Source organism: Anguilla anguilla, chromosome 11 (assembly GCF_013347855.1).
Source record: "Anguilla anguilla isolate fAngAng1 chromosome 11, fAngAng1.pri, whole genome shotgun sequence".
In the NCBI taxonomy this organism is placed as follows: domain Eukaryota; kingdom Metazoa; phylum Chordata; class Actinopteri; order Anguilliformes; family Anguillidae; genus Anguilla; species Anguilla anguilla.
Window position 1 is genome coordinate 36,392,895 of NC_049211.1, and position 25,031 is coordinate 36,417,925.

At 44.3% G+C, this 25,031-nt stretch overlaps 1 protein-coding gene across 5 annotated transcripts in view; it reads right to left on the reverse strand.

Annotated features, from left to right (window-relative positions):
• Positions 1–8,110, reverse strand: part of LOC118208109 (sodium- and chloride-dependent GABA transporter 2-like) — a 39,934-nt gene extending 31,824 nt beyond the window's left edge. For 2 of the 5 annotated variants that reach the window (XM_035382414.1, XM_035382415.1), the window contains exon 1: positions 7,947–8,109. The gene's annotated coding sequence lies outside the window, so the exon portion shown is untranslated. Of the gene's footprint in view, positions 1–7,946 lie in introns of all 5 variants that reach the window. The other 3 variants (XM_035382418.1, XM_035382416.1, XM_035382417.1) reach the window with 3 other exon arrangements.
• Positions 8,111–25,031: the final 16,921 nt, after the last annotated feature.

Sequence of the window (25,031 nt, forward strand, 5' to 3'; positions counted from 1 at the left end):
GCCCTGACCTGAATCTTATAGAAAATGTGTGGACTGAACTGAAAAATTGTGTCTGAACAAGGAGGTGTATGTAAACTTTTGACCCACTAAAAATCTGATATAGTACATAAAAGCTCAAATAAATCCGTCTCGTAGCTATTTGAAATGACCTCTAATGGAAAAAAGTAGATACCATACATTGTCTGTGGTAAGTCAATTAGGGTAACATGAAAATGTGTGGATTAGCGAAAAATTGAGGTTGAATGTCTTTAGCCTTTCTGTTAGTAAGGGTTACAATTATGCCAACCTATCTGAGATGTAGTTTCTCCCTCCTCCTCCTCTCGCCTTCTTTTTTTAAAGAATAATTTTCCTATACTAATTTCTGTCAAAAGTGAAAAGTTAACGTTTTCATTAGCTATCTAAGCTAATGTTAACTGGGTGAACGCTGATGCTTGCTAAACGCTAGCTAGCATTAATCCAAATAATGTTGACACCTTTGCAGTCTTTGTTAGGGCAGAGGGTACATTCTTTTGAAGAAACCATGCATAACAATGGCTAAATTTTAGATTTAGAAAAACATCAATATTCCCTGCACAGATATAGTCCACGACTGTCCTTCCAACCAATGTACCTCACTTTGACATTGACATAAAGAAATAAGCAATTAAATACCAAAAAAAAAATTTTGGGCCAGGGGAAATTGATTTGGCGAGCTGCCCAAATAAATTAATCATATGGAGAAACACTGGGTGTGTATACACTAGACTAACTAGTGCAGACACACATCTCCTCAGGAAAGAAATGCATTAAAAAGGAATGAAGATGGTAATTCAGTAAGATTAAGTAAGGAAACCAATGGGCCTCAACTTCAAAGGGGATCAAGGCACCCTGTTAATTCACTCACCACATAATATAGATTTCAACCTTTTAATCTCTCCCACATATCTGACCAGTCGCATTGTCCACACATGAACAACCGACTTCCCTAAACTACTTCCTCCACATCAGATGGCCTTACCAGCCATAATATATTAAATAGACATTTAAAAAAAAAACACTGAAACTTTCATACACACCCGAAGCTCCCCACCGCATTACTGAACCACCAGTACGTCACACTATTACTGAAACACCAGTACCCGGCACCATTACTGAACCAACAGTACCCAACACCATAACTGAACCAACAGTACCCAGCACCATTACTGAACCACAAATACCCAACGCCACTACTGAACCAGCAGTACCCAACACCATTACTGAACCAGCAGTACCCAACACCATCACTGAACCAACAGTACTCAGCACCATTACTGAACCACAAATACCCAACGCCACTACTGAACCAACAGTACCCAGCACCATTACTGAACCACAAATACCCTACGCCACTACTGAACCGACAGTACCCAACACCATTACTGAACCACAAATACCCAATGCTATTACTGAACCAACAGTACCCAGCACCATTACTGAACCACAAATACCCAACGCCATAACTGAACCAACAATACCCAGCACCATAACTGAACCAGCAGTACCCAACACCATAACTGAACCAACAGTACCCAGCACCATTACTGAACCACAAATACCCAACGCCACTACTGAACCAACAATACCCAACACCATTACTGAATCAGCAGTACCCAACACCATCACTGAACCAAGAGTACCCAATGCCACTACTGAACCAACAGTACCCAGCACCATTACTGAACCACAAATACCCTACGCCACTACTGAACCAACAGTACCCAACACCATTACTGAATCAGCAGTACCCAACACCATCACTGAACCAACAGTACCAAACACCATTACTGAACCAACAGTACTCAGCACCATTACTGAACCAACAGTACTCAGCACCATTACTGAACCACAAATACCCTACGCCACTACTGAACCAACAGTACCCAGCACCATTACTGAACCACAAATACCCAACGCCATTACTGAACCACCAGTACCCAACACCATTATTGAACCACAAATACCCAACACCATCACTGAACCAACAGTACCCAACACCATTACTGAACCAACAGTACCCAGCACCATCTCTGAACCAACAGTACCCAACACCATCACTGAACCACCAGCACCTCACATCATTACTGAACCACCAGTACTCAACACCATTACTGAACATTTAAGCTTTCCAAGCAATATCAGCCATTTGACTTGCTGAGTAAATCATTTTGCTTGTAGAGCACTTCTCTTGCATGGGACGCAAACAGCTCTACACCATAAAATGAGTCATCTCTGGCTTGACGCTGGCTGCAACAGAAGCACTCAGAAGTACAGTATTTGTAGATCTGCACATATACTGGAATGGTGTGTGTGCTCCCTGTGTTTCTGACGCACTGCCAGCACGTGATGCCCAAATCAGCGTTTCAGCTCCTTTTCCCATCCTGTGGCAGCACTTCTCTCACATGCTTTAGGCATTAATGACATCTCTGAAAACCACACCTTATACAGACTTTTGATAATGCCACCACACTGACACATTAAATATTATTTTTCAGTGCATGTGACAGCAGCTTCAAAAAGGAGCTGGCAGCAAGTTCAACATAAGAATATATTGCAAACAGGTAGCCTCTTTACTGAAAATTGACATTTTCAATTAGGCAATGGACAACTTAGAGGTTGACCTCACAGGACATTTGGAAACGCTATGAAAGCATTTGTTTATTAGTGATTGTGTGCATATCGCCATTGTGAAACCCTCTTGCCAATGATAACTTTACCTGCATGGGAACCTCCCTGATAGTGTTCACCCTTGCATGGCCAGGAAATCCAAACGCACTGATATGCCTTTTGAATGCAACGTACATTTTCCTTATAGCTTGGGAGGCTGTAATGTGGCTTTAATGACAGCCTGTTTCTCATTGTATTTCTTTTTCTCTCCCTGGTTTTAATTTCCTCGTTTTTACTACTGTATTTATTGTGTAGTCTTGTATCCTGTTGTTTGTTTTAACTTTGTTTTTATTCTTTTCCTGAACTGTGAAGCACTTAGTGTTGTATTTTATCTATGAAACAAATTAAAGTTTATCATGGTATTTTCATCGTTGCCAACAGCATATAAAATGTGCCTGTGCCGGTGCCAGGAAGTGACGCTCAAGACAATTGCCAATGTGTACAACTATTCATATCTGGAGGTAAATAATTCCCTAATGACTAAATGACAAGCTTTCGTAAAGGTGAAAAATATTCGTGCCTTAAAGTACATTCCCTTCTAATTGCTCTTAGAGAGCGTGTGACAGTTTCCCTTAACACTAGAACGACGCCATCGGGCTTGGGGGACTTTAAAATTCAAATTACTCCATGCCGTAAATGCTATGTCCTTCTCCTTCCACGACTTTCCTAAATATTTGGTCTTAAAATAACTGTTATTAAAATGAGAAAAAAACAACTCAGTAAAGAAATGCATGCAAGTTTGTGCCATTTTCTTCACAAACCCCCCCCCCCTCCAGACAAAAGACAATAGGCTTTTACCCAGGTGCAAACGTGTTTTTGCCTGCTCCGGCACGCTATTCAACCGAGTGACCGGCGCTTTGTTATGAAACGTCAATCAAAATCAAGCGCTATCAAAATTAATTTAGCATTTTTAATCATACGAAAGTAATTTACTGCAATTGTGTGATAAGGCTAATAAAGCATTTAGGGTGGGACGCTGTAGTTATAGAAATAAGCTTACAACTCCGCAGACATAATACCACAGACATATTTTCAGTTTCTCTGAAACGTTGAATAAACTGAATAGAGCAGCTACATGACAACTGCGTGAAATGTAATCGATCTGTGTGCGTGCGGTCCCAGCAAACCACCAAAGCTGCGCGTTCTCGGTGGAATTTATACGCTGTAAAATGTGTATAAAATATGTAAAGGCGCAGTCCAAGGAGAAGGGACGAAGACGCGCTAAATTCTTTACGACCTAAGAAGTGACTTTGCACTTTGTTGCACTTTGTATTTCATTAACAACTTGCATGTTTTTGCGGTTCTCGGTGTTCCTGTAATATGCCTACATACATTTCCCTAAGCCTATATAAGGAAACTGCTATAAATTAAAAATACAAACACTGAAATGGATTCAGTTGTGTTCTTTTTTAAATGTATTTATAGTTTTGCAATTTATGGTTATATAATATTTAAGAAATCAGATCACTGCTGGCGCTGAAATGATCGACGATGTAATGCTGGATACGTCTGATGCCCTGGACATCGTTGTGGCGAGGCCTTTCTATAGTTAAAACATTACAGACCCAGGTTGTTGGCTAATGACACAGCCAGCACTGGCTCGCATGACTCCAGTATGTGACCTGCCCCTCCACCAAGTGTGTGTTCCAATAAATGTTTCAGTACAAGCAGGGGGTGCTGTGTCTCCCCATTGCTCTAGACTGCACCCAGCTCAGGTGCAGGCATGGCTGGATTATGGACCGGGCCAGTGGGGCCAGTGCCCTGGGGCCTCCGACTGCCAGGGGGTCTCCAAGCCTCAGGCTGCGCGCAGTGCGTGGGCCAGGCTTACAATGTGAGGGCACCTGGGCCCCTCGGCGCTTGCAGTGTGAGGGCCCCCAGGCCCCTTGGTGTTTAAAGAGTGAGCTGACCACTAGGGCCCCTAGGCCCCTTGGCATCTAAAGTGTGAGGGTCCCTGGGCCCCTCCGCGCTTAAAGCATGAGCCGACCACTAGGGCCCCCAGGCCCCGCAGCACTTACAATGTGGGGCCCCTCGGTGCTTAAAGCGTGAGCTGACCACTAGGGCCCCCAGGTCCCTGGGTGCTTACAGTGTGAGTTGACCACTAGGGCCCCCAGGCTCCTCGGTGCATACATCGAGCGTAACACCTGGGCCCCTTGGTACATACAGTGCATGCTTAAAACGAGAGCCTCTCTGAGAGTACAGTGTACAACTGAGCCACTGGTTGGCACGCTACAATATGCTGTGACATGATACAATACTCACCAACAAGTCAGTTCATTCTGCATAACAGGACAGTTTGAAGGGCGTCATATTATGGCAAGCCCTTCGTTATTTGACTTACCGTAACTAGCTATCCCTTTATTTTAGCTAGCTTCCCATTTTCCCTAGCTAGCTGCCCGTATGATTCAGCTTGTTATCAGAAATTAATTAGCTCATAGGTGTAGATTTTTGGGGGGGGGGGGGGGGGCACAGGGGATACGTCCCCCTCAATATTTAGAACATGTGCATTTGTCCCCCCCGATAAAAACATGAAAGAAGCATTTCCACCATAAATTGATGCAGAAAAGGCACAAATTGGGAATAAAAACCTTGTTGAGAGCTTATTAGCAAGCCCAAATGAACAAGAACGCAAAATGCACGTTCTGGTGTTGTTACACACTAGCACACCGTTTAGTGGTTATCATTTAATATTGTTGTTGGGGGGGCTCCAAAAGACGTGCCCAGGGGTCTCACAGGACCATGATCCGGCCCTGTTTGCAGGAGCTTGACTTCACAAAATACAACTTGGGGAAGTAAGAACATAACAGCTGAAGATGTATTCCACCCAGGGAAGCTTTTTAATTTTTTTTTTTTTTTTAATGTATCCAAGCTTATACAAATAAAACAAAGGTAAAGTGGGGCTTCAACAAAGAGGGGGCAAAAAGTATGAACAAACAAACAAAACATGTTAGCCTTACATTTAGTAGTTTTTTATTTTATTAGGAGTTCATAGCATGCAGAAGTTCATAATGAAAATCAGGAACTATTTTTTTCATTATAAGAGCATTTTTTCAGTTTGTAATTTACTTAAGTGTCCCTCAGGTAGCGGTGGTGGTGGGGTTCATGTCATACATACTATGCAGTTCAGAGTAAGGGCGAGTAACAAATATTTTGATTTATAAAAACATTTTTCCAATGTCTGAAACAGCATCCAGAGAAGGGGCAATGCTTAGGCATTTTCAACTTAGCTTGCCTTACTCGCACAAAATTGGAAAGAGTAGCGTTTACATGTAATATGTATCTTCTACATGTAATATGTAGAAGATTTCACAAGACTTAGTAATTGCACCATCGAGATATACAAGAACTGCAGACAGCTTCCGTTTACCGGTTCCATGGATTCCTACGGAAACTACTCATTGGCACAAGAAGCCAATTCATGGCGGCTGCCATGTTTGACTATGGGCTTTTTGCACCAGAGCGTGCACACTCGGTACCTGAACATGAAGGTTCACGGTAAAGGCAGAGAAATTACGTTAACCGACAGGGGCACGCTCCAAAGCTTTCAAAAGGTCTGACGAACTGTGACTGCTGACTAGCTACAGGATTTAAGAAAGTGGCTCATTGTGACAATGGTATTTCTAATGTGGCTTGTAACATTTCTGCGAGTTAAAGTAATAAATAAGACAATCAATATTTTTTAAAACGAAATCCCTATGGGAAAAAGCATTAGAAATCTGACAAGGGAAACCATGGCTCAAAAATGCGTTCTTACTTCAATGGGGAAATTTGCTTTGTGGCAGCAGAGGCTTATTAAACTGCAATACCTCGAGTAACCACTGGAGTTTATGAGCTTCACGGAGCAAGGCAATCCCTGATCTCTTGAATTGCACGCAGTTTCAGCCTGGCTCTTCCTACTACAAAATTCTGAAAAATGTGTCCTGGTGTGGGTGGAGTAGGTGTGTCCATCTCATCTGCATAACGTAATCTATGCGCAAATTATTTATACAGCGCATGCTCGTGAAACTTGGATCAAACTGTCAAACAAGGCGTCGCAAATCAAATATGAATCAAGATTCAGCAATTACATGGCCTATTTCTTGCTGCAAATGTTTTCAGAAACATATTGTGGAATAGGATACAATTTATTAACATACCACTCAGAAAAGAGGGACTCATATCGATTGTGGTGGGACCAGTGTGGAATGCAGAAAAGATCGATAAAACGTTAGATAGCAACACAAAGACGTTTCTGACCTTTTTTCTGATAAAATTACATTTCAGAAATGGTGAAACAACGGTATGGATTAAGTGTCATTATAATGTAGGCATACAAACATGTTTACAGTTTAAAAATGAAATAAGTGATCCAGGGTGTAATTACCCTTTAAGGTTTTTCTTACATAACGAACACCCAGTTAACCAAGGGCACTTTTGGCACAGGCTTTTATAAGTTTCTTTTTTGTTGTTGCAAGAATCATTTTAAAATATTTTTCAGCAGTTTGTGAATGCAAAAAAGTATTAAACATCAGCAAAGAATTCACAGATTTCAGTTTCCTGGACTCCCGCACCAGTGACAAGTCTGGCTAAACTGTGGACTCCCCTCTCAGCATGGGAAACTACTCTTAATTGCAAGACTATCACTGAAAACTACTTATAGTGCGTCTTCTATAACAAAATCGGCTTGGGAACTGATATCTTTAAGGTTTGGAAAAAGAGAGACTGAACTGAAGCTTGAACCATCAATCGAAGTTAATATGAATGACTGTGTATATAAATAAATTAGTAATTTGGTAGAACTTTGGCTTTTGTAGCAGCAGCAGCAGCTAATAAACACGATTATAAGGCTGCCACGAGACGCAGGTGTATAATCCATTACATCTACATAATATCTGTGCAGAGAGACGAGTTTAATCAGGCTAAACTTGGTCACGGTACGGGGCTGAGGTGCATCGGATTTGACCACATAACCGGGTGCTCAACGGGAAGATTTACAAACACTTGCAGCCGAAGTAGCGGAGAGCCTGGAAATTGTGACCTTTGGCCTATATTTCGCTACAGCGACCGTTCAAACACCAGTTTCACCGCCGAAGTGAACTTTCTGAAAAAATAGGCTAGGGGAGGTGTGATGAACATTCCAAAAGCTGTTTGTGCAAATACCTTACAGTTCAACTCACATCCCCAGAACTCCGGCTAAAACGGCATCAAATAAAAAGACAAACACTCAAAGGAGCACCCAAAGGAGTCGCACACAGGAAAAACGAACGGCGAGAAGCAGAAAGTACCTTCGGAATCAGTCTGTCTTCACCTCAGAGCTTGGTCTTAAAGAGAAAGTGCGTCGCTAAAAACTGGGTCAACGTACTGTGTTCCTTCCGGAATCTAGCAACTTAGCTGCTACCCGCTTGTCTCTATCGGTCCGGCACCGAGAGTGCCCATGCGGGGAGGTGTGTACGCTCACTTGTGTGTAAGAGTGGGGGCGGAGCTACAGACGCAACAAGGCCTCCTTCAGTTTTGGCAAAAAGAGGGAGGGGATTCACGTACGATGAGGCGTACTCAAAAGAGCGGCCCCTCCTCCCCCGGCAAGTGCTGAGCCCGCTTGCCAATTGTGAAGAAAAGCCGCTTTTATAACTGCTAGCACAGTGGTTCTCAACTCGGGCCAGAAAGGGCCGGTGTGGGAGCAGGCTTTTGTTCCAACCAGGCAGTTACACACCTGATTCTACGAATCAACCTTTGGAGTCTTTACTAATTAGTAGAATCAGGTATGTAACTGCTTGGCTGGAATAAAAGCCTGCACCCACACCGGCCCTTCCTGGCCCGAGTTTGAGAACCACTGTGCTAGGGAAACAGCAGCGAATGGACGCAAAGCACCCAGCTCTTGACTGCCAGGTCATCAACTAAATACATTATTCTGGCAGCACATAATTCCCAGTGTGTTTCAGATCATTTTCCCATCCAGTGAGTGCCAGTGCTTCTCTGAAATGCTTCCGGCATTAATTACATCTATGCAAATACTTATTCCCACCCTCGAAACGCAAAGAATGGCCTTTTAGCTGCCATAGTTGCAACGCTTGCGTAACACAACAGGGTGTTCAAGGCACCACCGTTTCCGTTTAAATAAACGTTTCGCTACGTTTTGTCGGGGCTGAACGAGCCCCAGTTTTCCATTACATACGTTCAAGCACCGGTGTGAGGTCAGAGGCACATTTACGAATCACCATCTCCTTATTTTTTTAGTTAATTATTTATTAGTGTTACCCAAAAAGAATACGATTTTGATTTTTAAAAGATGCTCTTAGAATATGCACCTATGACTTCACTCGACAAAATATTCCGCTTTTATAACTGCTAGTGAAACAGCAGTGAATGAACGCAAAGCACTCAGCTCTTGACTGCCAGGTCATCAACTAAATACATTATTCTGGCAGCACATAATTCCCAATGTGTTTCAGCTCATTTTCCCATCCAGTGAAGAACAGAATATGCACATATGACTTCACTCGACAAAATAAACATTTTAAAAATGTATGCATTGCATTGCTCGCGACTGCGACTGCCCTTCACATGGGAAAAAAATGATTGAGTGCCCTTCTAGGGTGCCCCTTCATGAGTTTGTCACGCTGTCAATAAATATAAGATGATGTGGTTTCACTTTGGTTCTAGGTGTGAAAATCTATCACAAGACTACATTATTCTCTGGGTCCCATCTAATGTCTGTTCAATCCAAACAGCTGTATCAGTCTATGTCACAAGTGACTCACAACGTAGCCTACAGTTGAGTAAAAAATTTTTTATGAAGCTCCGGTCTGAGTTCTAACCAATTGGTTAAGTGGGATGTCATACCTTACATTTACATTTATTTGGCAGATGCTTTTGTCCAAAGTGACGCACAATAAGTGCATACCGAAGGTAATTGGAACAGCTACAAAACACAGGTTCTGTAAGGTACAATACTCGTTATGTAACAGTTATTCACAGACATGAACACACTGGGCCTCATTCACGAAATATGCGTACGATCGTAAACTGTATGTAAGACCGTTTCCAAGAACATTTCGTCATTCATCATTTTTTTCTTATCTGTGGCAACAAGAAGACACGATTGTAACATTGAATCTGTGGCAACAAGACATGATTGGTTGTCCCTAGTGGAAATGGGGAAAAAACTGAAACGGAAGCAGTTGTTGATTACTTGCGGCCCCTGGAGGAGGAGTGAGGAGTTAGCACTCAATGTATTTCAATGGACAATGATGGAAATTAATTAAAATAAAATACTTGTCGTTGACCGATTTGCAAAATATTTGAGAATTCACGTCCTTGGCCTGCTGTTAGCATGCACAACAAGTATTAGGCTGATCGGCCCAGTAGTATGCAAGATTAGCTGCAGACAGGTACTCAAACACACACACACAGACATGCACACACGCAACCAAACGTATAATCCCCTCCAGGCTCTCGCCTGGTGGAGATAATGATAGTAGGCTGTGGCAATATCAGAATGACAATGTAGTCAAAATAATATGGTGGAATCAGCGTAATAGGATCTTAATTTAAAAGGTACATATGCCAGCTTTATCACTTATTTATGTATTTGTCATGATTCATCACCATGAACAATGGGCACAAGAAAGATACGGCAGGTAAAATTATTATTAGTAATATTAATAGTAATAATATCAAAATGACAATATAATCAAAACAATAATGACGTTGGATTCATGTAATCCTCGGTCAAGGTTTAATACTCTGCCTATTCTGATACAGCAGTTCTGTGCATGCAGCTGCCTCAGTTCATCCATTTTCAACATCAATGAATCAATCACAGCCTCATACTCGTTCATGCGCGGTATGCTCAACTAAGCAGTGAATGGACTACAATGGGAAAATTGGCTATTAGGCCCAGTTTTTTCCAGTAGCTTACTAAACTGCAATACCTCGAGTGACCACTGTAGTTTATGAGCTTCTCGGAGAATGGCAATCCCTGGTCCCCTGGTCCCCAACCAGTCTATGGGATGACGGCCAAAGCTTTTTCTGTCCCCACCCCATCTATCGCCCCAAGGTACCACACAGGAGCTGCGGTTACATGCACACTTTTTTTCATTCTGATTGAAATCATTCCGATTGAAGATTTTGGGTCAACTGTTTACATGGGATGTGATCTAATACGGTCTGGTGTTTACATGCGCCGACGTATTTAATCAGAACAGCTGTGTGACATGCGCAAAAGTGATGACTACATCACGTGTTTGATCAGTGGAGAGAAACGTCCATCACCACGCATTTACGTCAAGACGGTGGGCATGCGCAGAAAGAACGCAGCCAGAAGATAATCCGTTCATCGTTTACATGGTACAATATTTTTTTTTGTTCGGTTTATGAAAAGGTTTAAACTACCCCTCTGCAATCGATTGAAATCGGTTTGGGCCTGTTTATTCTGATTGAGGTGTTTATATGGAGCATTTTCATTCTGCTTGGGCTTTTAAACCAATTTTAATCGGAATATTAGGCTCTATGTAAACCCAGCTAGTGTAACTATGAATCTTGTAAAAATATTTGGTCAAGATATTTTAACTAAACAAAGATGGATTCAACCTGTATTCTAAAAGAACTGTATATTTCCCTCATGCTTTGCTTCAAAAAAGCTTAAAGCAAAAAAGCTACCTCCTAAAAATTCAATAACCTAGAGGCAGGTATAGCTTACAGACTGTCGGCACTCAAATATTTAGCCTCAGCAAATAGTCACGTGGGGAAAATATTTAGCTACTGGTGTCTTCCTTCCTCTCTTGTTTTATTAGACCCAGGGAGTGTACTATGAAGGAACACTAACATACCCAGGGTTTCTTTGTGTTAGCTGACTTCCCAAAACCTAACAACCACAACCAGGCTTAACTGGAATCACGTGGGTTGTTATCAACTTGCTAAGAGAGCGCAGGCTCTGTTCGCATTCCCATAAAAGTGGTTGTATCGGCAAAAAATGAGCCAATAGGAATACAGCACGGATTGCCTGCTCGAGCAGCGTATTTCTCACCTGAGGAAAAAGACTAATATGGACGGATACAAAGAACACAAATCACTCATAGAAGTGTACATCATTGTAGGGTGAGGGTGGGGGAAAATTGCCCCCAATATTGGAAACAGTTAAACTTGTACCACCTCCCAATAATTGTACCAGGGGAAAAAAAACGTTTGCCATTTACTTTTATTTTGAAAGGCATGCTGCAGGAGCACAGTCAACAAGTCCACCTGATACAGTAAATACACTGCTTATCCAAAAGTATTTGGACACTGGAACATCACACCCATATGCACTTGTTGAACATGTCATTCCAAAACCATGGGTATTAATATGGAGTTGGGCCCCCCTTTGCTGCTGTAACAGCCTCCACTCTTCTGGGAAGGCTTTCCAGTAGATTTTGGAACCTGGCTGCAGGGATTTGCTTCCATCCAGCCACAAGAACATTAGTGAGGTAGGGCACTGATATTGGATGTAAGGCCTGGCTCACAATCGGTGTTAAAATTCATCCCAAAGGTATTAGATGGGGTTGAGGTCAGGGCTCGGTGCAGGCCAGTCAAGTTCTTCCACACCAAACTCAGCAAACCATGTCTTTGAGGGCTTTAAAAACCTTGGGCCTTCCCCATACTGTTGCCATAAAGTTGGAAGTGCACAGTTCTCTAGAATGCGATTGTTTGTTGTAGTATTAAGATTTCCATAGTACAGGCTTTCCGCCAAACGCCAATTCGCTCATCAGACTGAAGCGTGATCTATCACTCCAGAGAACGCGTTTCCACTGCTCCAGAGTCCAATGTCAACGGCAGTGTGCTTTACACCACTCCAGCTGACGCCTGGCATTGGCGCGTGGTTATGTTAGGCTTATGTGCGGCTGCTCGGCTACGGAAACTTATTTCATGGAGCTCCTGACAAACGGTTCTTGTGCTCGCATTGTTTCCAGAGGTGGTTTGGAACTCTGTAGGGAGCGTCGCACCCGAGGGCAGATTAATTTTAAACGGTACCCGTTTCAGCACTCAGCGGACCCGTTCTGTGAGCTTGTGTGGCCCGCCTCTTTGTGGCAGGGCAGTTGTTGGTCCTATACATTTCCACTTCATAATAACAGCACTTACAGTTGACAGGGACAGCGCTAGATTACATTACATTACATTCATTTGGCAGACGCTTTTATCCAAAGCGACGTACAAGAAGACGCTAGCAGGGCAGAAATTTGACGAACTGACTTGCTGGAAAGGTGGCATCCTATGACAGTGCCACGGTGAAAGTCCCTGAGCTCTTCAGTAAGACCCATTTTATTGCCAGTGTTTGTGTATGGAGATTGCATGGCTGTATGCTTGATTTTATGCACCTGTTAGCAATGGGTGTGGCTGAAATAGACAAAACCACTAATCAGAAGAGATGTCCAAATACTTTTGGAAATGTAATCTTAATTTTGGAATTTTTATAATCACCTTGAATGTGCATTTCATTGTCCAGTAATTTTCTACATAAAATGAACTATTCATGGAAAGAATATTCCTTTTTTTGTTTGTATGTTTCATTTCAGGGAAATGGAGATGCCTTGTTCTGAAGAGCTGATTGGTCAAAGGTAGGTGCTTTTATATGTTTCAATCTGATAGCCTGAACATAACCAGCCCGGGACCAGGTTAGCTGTGTAGCTTTACCATAGCGATATACCCTGATTTAGTCAGTTTTGTGATACAGAAAACCAGGTTTAGAGTTTAAGTTAGCTTGCTAACCCCGTAATCCTGCTTCGTAGTACACCCAACTGGTTTTTTGCCTTCTTCTCCACTGTGAAGCACTTCCTGCCACATGTTGTATGCAAGGTGTTATATATTTGCAGGTAAAGATTATTATTATTTCTTAAGACCACACACTGATTCCTTTTAACAAAGACTGTCAGTTGAAAAATAACACATCTATGTCTGTTTGACAGCTTTCCAATTAATGGCCGAAGAAGTCTGTCACACGCCAGCTTGACACCCCAGGGAGGGCGAAACACAGTTACACGCACTCACACCAACACAAAATTAAATAAACAAACATCTTTACCTTTCCCCCTCATGGGTTCCAGGCACAAACAATAAACTAAAACAACAAACTAAAATAACAAAGACAAAAGAAAGCAAAACTGAGCGGCAACTTTTCAGTTCACCGCTCATAGCTGCCCGGTTTCAGCTGACCAGCTTCCCCTGCTTTTCAGTGGCGCTTCACTTTCTCCGTTATGTTGAGACAAACACGCAAGCAGAACAAAATAAAATAGAGCTGCATGGACTGGGTTCCACAGAATGGAAATGTTCTCTCCCTCTCCACCTTCGCTAATGTGTGGTGAGCGTTCTGACGCAAATTGGCTGCCGTGCATCACCCAGGTGGGTGCTACACATTGGTGGTGGGTGAGGTGAGTTCCCCTTCACTGTAAAGCACTTTGAGCATTTGGAAAAGTGCTATATAAATGTAAATGTAATTAATAATAATAATAATGGGAAGGAATGAACAAAAGAGTTGACATTGTATAGTATCCCCAGCTACACGTCTGTAACATGTTGCACTTCTATAGATCAAACTGGGTGGCAGCAATGAGGTGTAGAGTGATGGTGCTTATTGGTACTTGGTAGACATGTTTACCATCATGTTTCTGGCTGCCCTGACAAATTGCATGTGTGGTGTGGGGATGGCTGGTTTAAGCAGCCACACCTGCCCTGGGTCAAGCTAATTAGACCTGGCCAATTGGATAATTGGTTAAGAATTTGATAATTGGCCAGGCTAATTAGACCCAGGAACAGGAGTGGCTGCACCTGTGCGTAGTGAGGTAATCACTGTGCACAGGTTAAATCTGCCATCCCCACCCACATCAGGAGCTCTCTGTCATGACAGGGTTTTTACATCTGCTCATTTGGCGTTACCATCTTGCCAAACCCTCGTACAATAAAATGTGGACTATTTGAACATCTTCTCCCTGTGTCTCTGTGCTGGAGGGCCCCAAAGAAAGCCACTTTGGTGGCCTGTGGCAGGCGTGTTTGTCACAGTGGCGCCCAACGTGGGGCTTCTCCGGCACAAGAAAGAGGCACAGGTGGGCCAGCCAGGAAGCACACTGGAGGAGGGGCGGCTGAGGTGTTCCCGACAGGGCTTCGGGCGGATCCTCCGGGCCAAAAATGGGGAGCGGAAGATGACCAGGGAGGGGAAGGAAGCAATCCTCAGCTGGGACGCTGAGGAGCTGCACCTGGCCGAGAAGGCAGGTCAGCGACGGGCAGTGCACGAGAGGTGGTCGCGCCGTGAGCTGGACTTGGCCGGGAAGGCGGGTCAGCCATGGGCGGCGCACGAGCGGTGGCCGCGCCGTTTTGCTTCCTTTCTCGTCCGTTTGGTTGTTTTTTAGTTCTTTGTTTTGGCCTGGTTGGTTTGCCCGGGGCCCATGAGGGGATAAGCCTGCAGCCGCCCGCCAGCAGAGCCGACTGGCGGCCACCACAGCCACGAGGGTTCCTGGTCCCCAGCACCACAAGGCCAGTCCACCAGCCCAGCCACCCCACCACAGCCCCTGGAACAGCTCAAGCCGGTGACGCCCCCACCAGCCAGCAGAGCAGCCCAGGACTTCCCGTGCTCCGGGAGGGAGGAGGAAGAAGGGCTGCCTTGTCGTCCGAAGGAGGGCCACAGCATGTACTGGACTGTTCCGGGGCCACCCACCCTGACTTTTTTTTTTTTTTTTTTCAGCGTGTTTAGAGTGTTTATTTTTATTTGTCTTTTGCTTTGTTGGGAGTGGGGGGGGGGTAGGCTTCGGCCAGTGATTCTCCCTGGTCTCAGTTTGGCGTTGGGGGTATGTGGTGTGGGGATGGCTGGGTTAAGCAGCCACACCTGCCCTGGGTCAAGCTAATTAGACCTGGCCAATGGGATAATTGGCCAGGCTAATTGGACCCAGGAACAGGAGTGGCTGCATCTGTGTGTAGTGAGGTAATCACTGCGCACAGGTTAAATCTGCCATCCCCACCCACACCAGGGAGCTTCGGTCATGACTGGGTTACATCTGCTCACTTTGGCTGTAACATCTTGCCAAACCCTCGTTAATAAATCTGGACTGCTTGGAACATCATGTCCCTGTGTCTCTGTGCTGGAGGGCCCCAAGGAAAGCCACTTCGGTGGCCTGTGGCAGGCGTGTTTGCCACAGCATGTTTTTGCAAAATTTTTAAAATTGATTGCCTAATAATTTCACCACGGGATAGGTTCATGCATATCCCGTGGACCTGCCCTGCAAATTTCGTGTCATTTGGACTTATGGTTCACGAGAAGAAATGTTTTTACATTATGTTTACATTATGTTTTTGTACAGCACTTTGAGCTGCTTTTTGCATGAAACAAAAATGGGTGTGGGCGTAAGGAATTGCATGTTATGCATTCAAACGACAAAGCGCTTCTCGTCACATTAGTACCGCTAATTAAATCAAGCTGCAGTAAACTGCATCAGAGAAATTAGCTGTTTCAATCCGTTGCTACACAAAACACTGCACAAAAAATGTATTGCCAGTCATTTCGGTGTCAGCCCCCTCTGCTAGTGTTACCCGGTACGGTCCGCACCCCCCACACCCCCCTAGTGACGCCTCTATATATTGCGACCTCTGTTCTTCCAGAGTCCCCAGGCAAAAGGCTTCTACATTTTCACTGGCTGAAAACAAGGCTGCCAGATCCCGGGCTATAGCTGAAATATTTTGTTCTTTTATAAAAAATTAAAAAAATTTAATCACCATTATTGTTTAAAAGATACAGTATGTCAGTTCTCACAGCAGCCAGCGATGGAAGAGTTTTAGATTCTGCATTAGATACTTATGAGCTCACAATGTCAGTGCTCGCAGAAACCAATACCAGACCAGCCATTGTCAGTGCAACATCCATAAAGTCCCATATGTTCAGAGGAGCTGTGGCAAACCTGCAGCTAGCCAGAGTCAGTCACCACTTACTCTGAACCTGTGACAGGCCAGAGTCACTAACCGATTACTCTGAACCTGTTACAGGCCAGTCAGGCACTGATTACTCTGTTTGTGCTGGACATATAAACAATGCAGAAGAACCTGGCTGGGTTTCTCTGTATACGTTACAAACTCAAACATGATCCTCTTTATGAACAGTTCATGGATAATACCACCACTGCTATCTTACTAAGACTGGATGGCAGATAGTGGCCTGAAATTATACTACTGTTCAGAAGGGTGTGGGTACTCCTTCATGAACATATTGACTGAATATTCTATGAACAAGGAACAGCTTGAATATGAATCTTAGAGCAGAGAACAGAAAAGAGGCTGGTCAATGCAGTTTAAGAATAATTTTCAGATAGCGAGGCAATAACATGATGAGCAGTGTTAAGTAACATTCTCACAGCAAACCGTGCTCCACAGAACATGTGTAGATCATTAACATTAGCTATGGTAATAATCGAGCACTGTGCTGTAAAACTGTCTTTGATTTAATTCTGTGTGAGTGAGAGGGCCAAGCGAACACTAGCCTGTATATTAATGGTCAGCTGGAACAGAGCCTCTGTCACACACTGCTAGTGCTGCACTCTGTGGTGTGTGGGATCTCCCTACTGGTGCTGCTGCTCACTCGCTCTGGGGATGCTGCTCCGTGCACCAACCTTCTCCTGCTTCCTATGAGCAAAGCTGACCTTCGCCTGCTTCCTATGAGCAAATCTGACCTTCTCCTGCTTCCTATGAGCAAATCTGACCTTCTCCTGCTTCCTAGGAGTGAATCTGACCTTCTCCTGCTTCCTAGGAGTGAATCTGACCTTCTCCTGCAGAGGCTGCTGTACCGGGTGGACATATGCTGGAGGGTCCCAGCATGGGCTCTGTTACGGTTAGCTGGTGGTTTGGGGCTGGGCCGCCAGCTTTTCCTGATGAGACAAGAGGGTTTCAACACCGCAGGGCTGTCTCCATTTTACAGTGCAGTGCTGAAGGCCTGGCGTCTGCTCCGGCCGATGCGTGAGGGGGGTGCAGAGCCGGTGCCGTGGGTGTGGGAGGAGCCCATCTTCCATAACCCACTGATACCGTTGGTGTGGACTCTGTGGAACCGCTTTGTGAGGGAGGGAATGGTGACTTTAGGCCACCTGAGGCAGCCAAAGAGCACTGGGTGGAAGACACCTCAGAGGAGACGGGAGTGACATCAGTTAGGCTCCTGGAGAGGCTGAGGGGGGAGATGCTGAGCTCCTTGCCACCCCCAGTACAGGGGTCCTTAATGAGCCACGAGGGGAGGAAAAATTGGGATGAAGAAGGGAAGCTGCTGTCCTTTGCCACTTCAGGTCTGGGTAGCTTTGAAGGGGTGAAAGGAAAAGCTGTGTATGCCATAGTGGTTAAAATGAGAAACATCAGGGCCCTATGGGAGGTTAAGGAGCTATACTATAACTTGACCGGTGTAGAAGCAATGAATTGTTTGTGGTTAAAAGCTGCATCTTTTTGTAACGTGTCTATGGTGATGTTATGTTTTAACTGATTTTGTATCAGCTACTGTTTGAATGTACCAGCGCTGTATATGTATTTGGAATATAGCTATATTGTGACAGGGTGAAGTTCATCCTAACCTGAGGAGAGTGAGTTTTCACATCAAAATGGTGAATACGTGGTTGCGTAGCTGCGGCAGGCTGAGTTTTTGCCCCGCGGCCCAGAGTGACTAATTATTTTCACGGCTGGGTATTAGGTCGAGTATACCTAAGAAGCGCATATCGTGTCTGTGTTTTTAGTCCCGGGGAGAGTGAGTTTTTGTGCCCCGGCTCAGAGTTAAAGACAAGGGAGTGTCTCTAACTTGAGTATTTGTGAGTACGTTACCGCGGCAGGTTGACATTTCAACCCGCGGTCCAAAGTGACAAACTATTTTCATATCTTGGGTAGTAGGTTTAGAAATACCTACGAAGCGTACTCTTGTCTGCGTTTTTATGTCCCGGGGAGAGTGAGGGTTCACGCCTCGGCCTAGAGTGAGATACAAGGGAGTAGTCTCTCACTTAGGTTTTTGTGAGTTTGCGCTGAGGCAGGCTGAGTTTTTGGCCTTAGTCCAGGGAACGGAGGTTGTACCGTACCTGGAGTATTAGGTGAGCGAGATACAAAATTATCCAGAAAAATACCCCTACTCATATCGTCAAATTGATTTTTTTTTTTAAACATGAAGCTCAGCCCTAATGTGCATTTGGTTTGCTGTGGAAAGGGTATAAAATTCTCAGTTGAGGTCTTAAAAAGGTCTTAAAACATTAAATTTGATTCCAAAAAAAATGTGCAGCAACCCTGTGTAACAGCTTTGATCAGAGCGCTGCGCTAGCAAGTATCTGCCTGTTTGTTTGTCTTGTGTCTGGAAGCTTCGGAATAATGTGTTGTTGTGTGCACAATATACCATATCCAGAGCGTAATGTAATTACTGCTCTTCGTGTTCCTGACCCCCCACTGCCTGAGCCCCTGAAGGTGTGGGTTGTGGAGACTCCTGACTTAAGGCCAGAGCCCCCAATACAAATGGGGGAGGGGAAGGGAGTAATGAACTAACAATGGTTCTTCATTTTAGGGAAGACTGGATGATCCAGTAATTAACATTCACATTCACTCCTTTGAAATTCTTACAGGTCGCTGGTGTTTTGTGACAGCGAATGACATGTTTGGCTGACCATTTTGTTGAATATTCCCCAACAGGAGGGGGAATAGAAAGCACAGGAATATGAACCTGGGCAATGGGTCATGATGAGGGCCCCTCATCCAAAGTCCTTCCAATCCCGATGGCAAGGACCCCACCAAGTGTTATTAACCTCTGAGTCTGACCTTCGAGTTGCAGGTATTCCACCACTCCCGGGCCAAACCATGCCCATCACCTGAAGACACCACCAAGGCGGCTGACACCTGGCTCCGGACTTCACTGATGCTGACACCTGGCTCCGGACCACACTATTGCTTCATATTAAATAGTTTTACAAGGGTTAGACCCGACATGGAGCACAATAATCTCCAAGCTGTTTAGTAACGTGCGTGTCGGGAGAGGACACAAAAACACATTTCGGTTCGGAATCATCAGACGAGGGAGCATCTGTTTAATAACTTGTTGGACAGGTTTTGGTGTTGCTGGTTTTTGGGGCATGTTGGTTGCTGTTAGTACCCTAAGTGTTTCAGAAAAACACGGTAAATTGTGAAACTTGGGCTGTGTGCCAAAGTGTGTGAAAGTTGTTTTTCAATGCAAGTGATTGCATGAAAGTGCACTCAATGTTGTTTTGTTCGGAGCTCCATCGGTGTTGTAATGTCTACAGAACATGTTGTATTGTTGCATTAGGCCTATTTTGCCATGGGCTGAGCTCAATTTGCATCTTGTGTTTGGAACTGTTATGTGTGTGCGGTGAAGTGCTTGAATGTCTGCAGAATAACGTATTGTTGTGTTAGGCCTACGTGATATGTTTGTTATATGACGTGTACACAATATAGTCAACAGAATATATAACCTAAGTAATATAATAGAATGATCGTAGATAGTAGTATAAACTGATTGAATTTCCGGTCTAATAGCCTAAGGACTGCGGATACTATATGAGCCTGAAATAATGGAGTAAGGTTAAAAGAATTTATGATAAAATAGTAACACACATAGGAATGTCTCCTATATTCTGTGTAATATGATAAAGTACAAGACACATACTTTACTTGCCCTTAGCAACTTGGGAAACAGACATTTTTGTGTATTCTGCGTTTGGGAAGTTTCCGCTGGGCCCCGGGGGGGAAGGGGGCGAGCCCCCCTGTTGTATTTCAATTTCAATGTGAATGGAACCTGTTTGAATAGATAGGATGGGTTTGAATTTGAATGGTCCAATCGGAATGAAGCACAGCCTCTTATCACCAATCAGAGGCAGTTCTCCAGTTTTGACATTATGCAAAATGTACCCACTCTAAACTGTATAAATCTAATTACCCACCGGAAATTCTGATCTGCTTCTTCCTGGGATAACGGTCATTTTACTTGTTTTTGGTAATATCTTGAATAACCAACAGTTTGTACAGTGAAGATGTACATACAAGGAACAAAAGAAAAAAGCATGTTGCTTGGTCAGGCAAAGTTGGCTGGGTAGTGTAGAGGTATAAGCACTCGCCTACCACCACAGAGGTTCAATCCGCGGCAGCGGTACTTCCGGCTTGGTCAGACGTTTCTACAAACACAATTGGCAGTGTTCGCGGGTGGGAAGCCGGTGAGGGTATGAGTCCTGATCGTTGCATTAGCGACTCCTGCTGGTTGGTCGGGGAGCCTGTTCAGCGGGGAGGGGATCTGGGGGAGATAGCTTGAACCTCCGCAGGCGTTACGCTCTCCCAGTGAAACTCCTCATGCATGTGGTAATCTACACCCTCCCCAGACCGACAGAGGATAGCGCATCGACTAGGACCGTGATACACACATGGAATTGGTATAACAACTAAATTGGGGAGAAAATGGCAACGACAAAAAAAAAAACAGAATTGTGGGCCTGTGGATCTGATCCATCCCAGGGGGTATGAGCATGATGACGTCACCCAGAAATGTGAAAAGACTACAGCGGTAGCATACATCGATGTATCCTTCACCAGAGGAGGTGTGGAGCTGAGTTTGAAGCCACTTTACTCGTCTCCTCCAATATTGGGACACTGGAGGGAGGGAGGACACAAAGATCGGTTTCTGGGGCACAGAGGAGAAGAGGTGGTAGTGGAGGAAAGGAAGATACATTTTTTGAGAGACCATGGGGAATTTCAGTGCAAAACACACAGACTTTTTCAGCAGCTTAGCAAACAGTGCTGGAAATCACAGGGACATCACTGACTACTTAAACCTGATTATCCTAAACAATGATGCCCCCACTCACACCTGCTCTAACAACAAAACATCCTGGAACTGGATCCTGAGTCCTCAAACCTGGCCTCCAAAGTAAAACTTGTCATGATGCCCAGATCAAACCTTACAGCCAGACCTTAAGACTTTAAGTGAATCAAATGCCTCATAGCCACGAAAACACAAAACAAAATGGAATCCATTGCACAGAAAACTAGATCAAAATCCACCTGGAAAAACCCATTCCTGATGATCCACACCAGAAGATATACACTTTGATAGAGAGCAGAAATAGCCCACATTAAAAAAGACAAGGCCACAGGAGAAGGTCAGGTGGACGACAGGTTGCTAAGACAAGGCCGCAGGAGAAGTTCAGGTGGACGACAGGTTGCTAAGACAAGGCCACAGGAGAAGGTCAGGTGGACGGCAGGTTGCTAAGACAAGGCCACAGGAGAAGGTCTGGTGGACGACAGGTTGCTAAGACAAGGCCACAGGAGAAGGTCTGGTGGACGACAGGTTGCTAAGACAAGGCCACAGGAGAAGGTCAGGTGGACGGCAGGTTGCTAAGGCCGTCCCCCCGCACAGGCCACCACTGTAGCAGTCTGAGTGCCACCGCTCGGTTAATAGACGAGAGAGACGAGAGTTATTTCAGGACGTGAATGCGTCTTTTTATTTTTCATGGCCGCCACGCGGCTTTCGGTTTCATACCAGACACAATGGTTGCTGCTGACTCTCGGTCAGCACTTCCTCCGTCTCCAGTCAGTTCTTCTTCTGCCTCCGTAGACCGCCTTTTAAGCGTCCAGGCTCACTGTCGAGGTAATCAGCACATTGTCAATTAATCAAACAATTAAACATCGGTGCTGATTAGTAATCCCCAACAGCTGTGGCGCAGAGTTCCGAGAGCCGCCCCGCCCACTCGCTCTCTGCAGCCAACGCAAAGCCACGCCCACCCTACCACAGAGACCTTAGGAGAAGGACAGGTAGACAGACTCAGGCCTTCCGGGACATGCTGTGAGGCCCCCGGATCAGCAGTGGGCCCAGTGAACCCTGGGAAGGGAGGTAGGCCAAGTGGACGATATAGGAGGAACTTGGAATGCTTTGATGGAAGGTTCTGAACAGTAAACAGGCACATGTATGATGATATGCGTGCAGTGACATGTATGATCATATGTGTGCAGTGACATGTATGATCATATGTGTGCAGTGACATGTATGATCATATGATCATATGTGTGCAGTGACATGTATGATCATATGATCATATGTGTGCAGTGACATGTATGATCATATGATCATATGTGTGCAGTGACATGTATGTATCAGCTCCATCTGGTTGTTTTAAACTAATCCAGAGCCTTTGGCCAGAGGGGTCATGTCTTACGTATCTCTTGTTGACTTTACACCCCAAATCTCTTGTTTTTATTTCTTTAATGTTTTGAGGCCAATGTGTTGCAGGAGCTGCTGCTTCAAGGTCTTGACCGTCGACTGACTCAGGGCATGATAGCAAGCATGATAGCAGGGAGTGTACAGGAGTGTGCAGGGAGAGTACAGGAGTGTGCAGGGGTGTGCAGGGAGAGTACAGGAGTGTGCTTGGAGTGTACAGGAGTGTACAGGGAGGATACAGGAGTGTGCAGAGGGGGTGCAGGAAGAGTACAGGAATGTGCAGGGAGTGTACAGGAGTGTGCAGGGAGAGTACAGGAGTGTACAGGAGTGTGCAGGGAGAGTGCAGGAGTGTGCATGTTGTGTGCTGGGAGAGTACAGGAGTGTACAGGGAGTGTGCAGGTTGTGTGCAGACAGTGTAGGGAGCGTACATGGAGTATACATGGAGTGTGCAGGGAGAGTAAAGGGAGTGTGCAGGGAGTGTACAGGATTACAAATGACTGTTCCTGACACAGCGTCTTACATGAAGTGAAAGTTATAAGTCATTACCAGGGACAAATTGGCTAACTTCCTACGAGTACAGATGTGCCTTCAGGATCCCCGAGTTTTCCTCCTTTCTTCTCATGTGTAATGGTCTGAATTCACTTTTTTCTCCTCATTGGCTCATTCTTTTTGCATCTATTTTAATTAATTAATTAATTAATTAATGTATGTGTCAGTACAGATGGCACCTTCATGGTCAAAGCGACCAGGCAAGGTTTTATTTCATCTTGAAGGCAGGGAGTTCTTTCACTTTGTATTCCCAAACAGGCCAATGAGGTAGACATGGTCTCTGGAGGAACCTGCTGCTGGACATTAAGTAAATATAAGGATGAATAGTGCATGTAAGGGGAGGGAGGGCACAGGTACGGGGGGTGGTTGAGTAAGTGAACATGGTTATACTTCTGCTATATTTCCCTGTTGCAAGTGTGCATTCCCCTTTGCACTGCTTTTCAGATCTTCCTGTTTTCTGTAATTGCTTTCATATCTACATATGCACAAAAACTCTCTCCATTAAAGCCCTGGACTTGGAGAAGATCAAGCAGAGGAGCATCAAGCAGAGAGGATGAATGGAATCACCTTTGCATTTATCAACTATACTGCGATATTGCACAAATTGTACATGTATTCATGAGGTCATTTTTATGCCGAAAAACCATGACGGCTGATCTGAAGAAGTTCATTTTTAGTTATAACTCAATTTCGACCAAACATGTAGTTACTGCGGTTTGCCTTTGGACGGCAGTATAGTCTGCAGGTAAGACCAAACAAATCTACATATCTACAAATCTGCATTATAAGGTGTACCTGACTTACACCTTCCTCATCTACTATACTGCTTTTGAAATATTAAAATGATCAAAGGTCATCCTCATGAGAGTGAATTATGGAAGCATATCACAGTTGAAATGAAAATGTAATATGTAAAACAGCAGTGTAATCTGAGCCAGCTACTGGCATAAATGCTCTATGCAATCCTCAGCTGTTTTTTGTTTTTGACAGACATTTTAATTGTGCAATATTCACAGGGTGCAGGATACAAATAGCTTTTTTGGCGCAGTTGTTCTTGCGCTGGTTCCCGCCGGATCCCAACTAGTTTATCTTTCATACCAGGAATCAATTTTGTTACTCTTCTTTGAACTTTTTCCAGAGCCACTATATCTTTATTGTAGTTCAGTCCCCAGAACTGCGCGCAATACTCCAAGTGTGGTCTAACAAATGTATGTATAAGATATATATAACTTAGTATAAGTTATATATAGTATAACTTCCTTGGATTTATACTCAATACTTTTTGCTATATATCCCAGCATCCTGTTGGCCTATTTCTTTTACTGCTAAAGCACAGTGCCTAGAACCAGAAAGGCTTTGATCAACCATTACTCCCAAATCTTTTTAAAACTGAGCACATTCCAATTTTGTTCCTCCCATAAAGTAATCCTGCCTAATGTTTTTATTTCCCACGCAGACTATATTAAATTTCATTTGCCAGGTTTCCACCCGCTTCTGGATTTTATTTAAATCTCCTTGGTTTACTTTAGTAGCTTCCAAACTCTTAGCAGCACCTCCCAGTTTTGCATGATGTGCTTTACTCCAATAGTAATGCAAACTGGAAAATTAAAATGTTTTTTCTGAACTGTATGGATGTTTCTAGTGA